General features: G+C 40.4%; 1 pseudogene; it reads left to right on the top strand.

Annotated features, from left to right (window-relative positions):
- The first annotated feature begins 4,945 nt into the window (after positions 1 to 4,945).
- LOC141500008 (small ribosomal subunit protein uS2 pseudogene) lies at positions 4,946 to 5,944 on the top strand (annotated as a pseudogene).
- The last annotated feature ends 286 nt before the right edge of the window (positions 5,945 to 6,230 follow it).

The raw sequence follows: 6,230 nt of genomic DNA on the forward strand, positions 1-6,230 counted from the left end.
TAAAAATTCAGAGAAGGAAATCATTTCTGATAATAGCAATAGTTAATGTTTATGTGCTGTTATATAGCATATAAATGCCTTATAGTTATTACCTTATTTGATTATCACAGCAATCTTAGGTAAGTGCTATGATTATTCCCATTTTACAGATGAGGAAACAGAAAAATAGAGTTAAAGTGATTTTGCTCAGGATCACAACCTGGTAAGCATATGAATCAGGATTTGAACTCAGGTTTTCCTGACTTTAATCACAGTACTTTGTCCGTTGAACAATCTAGTTACCCCATTTTGACCAGAATCTTGCTGCTTTCTTGTAGTTGACCATATCTACTTTTTTATCATAGTTGTTGTATACATCATTCTTTGGGATTTCCAGGGACAGTGCTCTATCCACTGCATTATCTAGCTGCCACTACACTCCCTCACTCAAACCCAATTCTTGTGCTCATTATAGCATCACCTTCCTGATGTATGGTCTTCAACAAAGGACAAACATCATCATCATCATCATCATTATCATCATTATCATTTTGGGGCTTTGCTCTTAAGGTAATTTTAGTGATTGATTTCTTCAAAGAATATTTTAATAAGGTTTTTCCATATCCATTCATCTTTCCTTTATTACCATTAGAAAATTGGAATAGGAACTTGTTTGAACAAAAAATATTTTGTAGTGTGTCAGAGAGGGACCTTTGTAATCACCCTCCTCATTTTACAGATGAAAGGTTCAGTTCATATATACTATACATAGAACTTGAGCTTCTAACTTTTCTATTACAATGCTTTATCAACCTGGAGTGACTCTTTTTGGTCCCCTGTAAAGTCCATTTTTATTCTCTTGGATTTTTCTTGGGGTGTAGGGAAACACTCCTAGGCTCCCCTAAATTTGTCTGCCAGCCAACCCTGACCCTGAGTCAACACATTTAATTGCATAGGAGCTGGCTGTCACAGAATGTTTCCAAAGCTGAATACAAATTCTGCTAAAGGTCCACTAGAGAATTCAGCACCCACTGGGGTGATTCTACTTTCTAATAGTATCATGACAGAGTGGGGAAAGTATACTGTGTGGCACAAAGCAGAAGCTTAATAACACTTGCCTATCAATTGTTTGGTTTTGAAATCAGAAGACCTGGTTTTGAGGCCTAGGTCTTGCAAATATTATTTACATACCCCTGGGCAAATCATTTCTCTTCTTTATTATGTATTGTCCCTATCTCATTAATTGAGACAAATACCAGTACTTCTAACAATAATGATAATTAATATTTATATAATTCTTTTAGGTTTGCAGAGCTTAGCTTTGTGCTACACTCTAGTATCTTTGCCAAGAAAACCTCAAATGAGGAGAAGAAAAGTCAGGCATGATGGAACCACAACCGTGACCTTGTTATGTCATTATCATAGGGAACATTCACTGGTTGCAGGCTAGCAAAAAGGAATTGTCTTAAGCCTTTTTCCAAATCATGGACCCCTCTCCAAAAGATTAATTAAGATCTAGAGCCAACATCTAAAGCTGTCTGTAGAGATTCTGCTCTGCTGTGTTCTTTCCCAGGACAGAGATATTACCATTGACCTCCAGTATCCCAAGCAGATTTTACCATTTGTAATCTAGACGAGACTGTCCTCTCTCCTCCTGTTCTCTTTGTCTGAATTTCTCCCAGACTTTTCATGCATCATTTATTCAGGGATTGAGTTTGGGGAAGAGGAGTGGGGGGAAGCTATAGTCCAATGCTTTCAGCAACTTTTATTCTCCTCTCCCCTGCTTCTGAAAGATGACACGATATCTGACTGCCCCATCTACCTCTTTCTTGTAAGACCATATGTAATGATGGAAGGAACTTTGGGTTTTCAAGGTCAGGGGGAGGGCAGAGTACAGGGCAAAATCACCCCCTGGACTATAGTTTTGTGCTATGAGTGCATACAGATAATAAGAAGTAGAACTGGAATTCAAACTTGGTTTCTTTGAACAAGTGAAATTGCTACTGTATCATGCTGATCTGTCTATCCATTTCCTTCCACTAACCTCCCATACCATCATCTTAGATAGAGAGCTGTAAGGGACCTTAGAGATCTTTAACCCAGTTTCCTCATTTTATACAGAGGCAGTTTTGGGGTACATTAGATAAAGCCCTGTACCTTTAGGCAAGATAGCCCTGATTTCAAATCTAGCCTTTGACATTAGCTGTGTGACCTTGGGCAAGTCACTTAACCTCAGTTTCCTCATCTATAAAAATAGGTATAATATAGAATTGATTTCCCAGGGTTGTTATGACAGTCAAATGAGATAATAATTGTAAAAGTACTTCACACATAGTCATTGAAAACTATTATGACATATGAGGAGAATGAAACCTGGAAAGGCTTTCCTGGAGTGACTTTCCCAAGGTCACAGTGAATAAGCAAAATATGGGTCCTGACTTGGTGTGATTCTTGTTGTTCCATGATCATCTCTTTATCCCATATATATTCCTTTTCCTCTATGGTTGGGTTTCTTCCCTCCCTTCTTTAGCTCCCAACTTAAGCATCAGATTTGGGGAGGGGGGTGGGAATAAAAGTTTAGGAAAGTAAAGATCATTTGGAATGGGGAGAAGGAATTATTCCAGTTCTTTTCCATTTACTTCAAGCTCCAGTTTGGCTCTGTTCTATTCATTATGTACTTTGAGCAATTTGACCTTGGCAATTTCACTCCCCTGTCTCCAAATCACTCTCTAAGTTGACATCTGTCATCTGTGGTCCTGTCCTCTGGGGAGCTGGGAGGCAGCACACTGAGTGAGTGCTCACCACTCTAATTTAAATCCTGTTGTCTTCCCTACTCTCTGGGAAGAAAGGCATGTGGGAGGAGGACACGATTTGGGTAGATTTTTTTCCAGTCCTCCCTGAAAGCTGCAAGTGTTGAGCTGTTCCATCTGAGCCTTTATCAACATTGCCCATAATTACATTCTCTTTCCTTATCCCATCTCTTTCTTTTGCTCAAGGTTTGGTACTTCAGTCAGATCTCATTGTTCTCTAAAATTACCTCCATGAAATTTTAAATAAAAATGAGAAATGATTTTTACAGTCCCTATTGACTCAATGCATTTTATCCCCTCCTTCCTACCCATCCTCCATCCCCCTCTAAAATCCATCATTTTCAGCCACACCAAATTGGGAACACTCCCTGTCTCATATGCTACTCCCAGAGGAGTCTGCTGACATTGGGCAGGTTAGATTATCTAGATGACAAGGTAGACTCTCTGAAATTGGGGGTGATCAAGGTATGGGATATGAAGAGGAGGTTTTAAATGAAAGGGACTTACAAGCAGCCAAGGAGCAATCTTATATAATTTAGCTTGATTCTGCTAAGCAAATTAGTTCTTTTGAGACATCATAATTCATAAGGATCATGGGATTGGAGAGTTAGAGTGGAAGAGATTTCAAAGGTCATCCACTTCAATCCATTCCACGTGAAGAAAGCATGAAAGATACCATGGCATAGTGAATGGACACTGTATTTGAATTCAAGAAAATCTAGGCTCAAATCCAATTTATCACCAATGCTGTGTGATCCTTGGCAAGACACTTAATCCCTTAGGTCTCAGTTTCTTCATTTGTAAAATGAAGAAGTTGGATGGTCCTTAATATCCCATAGATCTCTAAATTGATTCTTTTTTTAAAACTGGTATTCAGAAACATTGAGGATAGCTGGGTTCTGATAGCCTGAGATCCTATTAAGAAAAGTGGCCTAGAGAAAGAAATTTTGATTATATTGGTATATTGGTGACAGCTACCATCTATATACTGCTTTAAAGGTTTGCAAAGTGCTTTTCACATGTTGTCTGATTTGAGCCTCACAATTACTATGTGAAATGAGTGCTATTATTATTATTCTCCTATTTTACAGATGAAAAAACTGAAGGTCAAAAAGGTTAAATTACTTGCCTAGGATCACAGCTACTATGGAAAGTATCTGAGGAGGTATTTTAACTTAGAACTTCTAATTCCAAATCATGGACCGATCTACAATATCAACTGGCCTCTCAAATGAACCAAACACAAATAATTCATAGAATCATTGACTATTAAATATCCCCAGAATAATAGTAATAGTTAGGATTTAGATAGCATCTTACAATTTGCAAGGTGCTTTACAAATATTATCTCATTTGATCCTCATAACAACCCTGGGAGATAGATAATCTTATCCCCATTTTTTTCAGATGTGGAAACAGTGCAGGCCAAGGTTCAATAAATTGCCAAGGGTGAAAAAACTAATAAATAGCTGAGGCAGGATTTGAACCTAGACTTTCTGACTCTGTGTTCAGTGCCCCATAAATGCAAAGGACCTTAGAGATCATTCAGTGCAAATGGCACATTTTATAGGTGAGGACACTGACTTTGCATAGGATATTGAGTCTTGGTATAAAATAGGGAAGGGGGACAGAGACAAAGGGAAATGAGCCTGTTGTGCCACCCAAACTTACTCCATATGAGAAGGAAAGGCTACCTTGGGGTGGGGGTGGGGGAATCCCTAAATCTATTGTTGAGTAGAAGGTTAAAAAAATACTTGTTGATAAATTATTTTTGATTTGAAAAGATTTATTTCTATTTCCCCCAGGGGCTATTCTGGTTTCTTGTGTACAGTTTTGACTGAAGCCATTTTCTGAGGCTGGGAAAATTAGTCTGTCAATTTAGTTGGAGCGCTCCCTTACTTTAGTCAGAATAGGATTGGCAAGGGCAAGAAAGGAAATGTCCAATCCCATCAGTCTAGCACTCAGTTTAGGAATGGGGGAGGCGTAGATAGTAAAATACAAGCTAGGAGGAGCAAAAAAAGGGGTTTTAGCCTATACTAGTGGCTGGTGTTGGAAACTAGTTAGACCTGGGTTCAAAACTCATAGTAGCTGTGTGATGCTGGGCAAGTCCTCATTAATAAAATAGGTATGGCTTTCCGCGCTGCCCAGAAGAGGGGTCCATACAGCGTTGTTCACGGTTTCCGTCGTAACTTTCAAGGGAAACTTTCACAATGTCCGGAGCCCTGGATGTTTTGCAGATGAAGGAGGAGGATGTCCTCAAATTCCTCGCTGCGGGCACCCATTTGGGTGGCACCAATTTGGACTTCCAGATGGAACAGTATATCTACAAAAGAAAGAGTGACGGCATCTATATCATTAATTTGAAGAGAACTTGGGAAAAGCTTCGGCTGGCAGCTCGTGCCATTGTTGCCATTGAAAATCCAGCTGATGTTAGTGTCATCTCATCCAGGAACACTGGCCAGAGAGCTGTTCTGAAATTTGCTGCTGCCACTGGCGCCACACCTATTGCTGGATGCTTCACCCCGGGCACCTTCACTAACCAGATCCAGGCAGCTTTCAGGGAGCCTCGCCTCTTGGTGGTCACTGATCCTCGGGAAGATCATCAGCCTTTGACTGAATCATCATATGTTAACCTTCCAACCATTGCACTATGCAACACAGACTCCCCACTTCGCTATGTGGACATTGCCATTCCATGTAACAACAAGGGAGCTCACTCAGTGGGTCTGATGTGGTGGATGCTGGCCCAAGAAGTCCTGCGGATGTGTGGTAGAATCTCCCGTGAGCACCCATGGGAGGTCATGCCTAATCTTTACTTCTACAGAGATCCAGAGGAGATTGTAAAGGAAGAGCAGGCCGCAGCTGAGAAGGCAGTGACAAAGGAGGAATTTCAGGGTGAATGGACTGCACCTGCCCCAGAATTCACTGCTGCTCAGCCAGAGGTGGCTGATTGGTCTGAGGGCGTCCAGATGCCATCTGTGCCCATTCAGCAGTTCCCTACTGAAGATTGGAGTGCTCAGCCGGCTACTGAGGACTGGTCTGCACCTCCTACTGCTCAGGCCACTAAATGGGTAGGAACTACCACAGAGTGGTCCTAAGTTTTACCCAGATGCTCTAATAGTGTTGGAAAACTGCGGATGGAAAATAAACATTGGTTTCTTAAAAAAAAATAGGGATGATTATGATAGCTGTAGTTTTCAGGATTGATCTCTTCCATCTAAGTGTTTCCCCTGACTCCAAATTACCTGATATTTGCTTTGTAATGTTTCAGCTATAATTATATGTATAGGTTATCTCCCTTGAGAGAATGTAGGCTGCTTGAGGGCAAGAATGATTTCCTTTTTGTCTTTGTATCCCTGGCATTTAATAAATTTTGATTGATCTTACCAGATCTGAAGGAGACAGCTCAGTGACTATCATTTTAACTCTGCTTGGTTTACG

The sequence above is a fragment of the Macrotis lagotis genome, chromosome X (genome assembly GCF_037893015.1).
Source record: "Macrotis lagotis isolate mMagLag1 chromosome X, bilby.v1.9.chrom.fasta, whole genome shotgun sequence".
NCBI lineage: Eukaryota > Metazoa > Chordata > Mammalia > Peramelemorphia > Peramelidae > Macrotis > Macrotis lagotis.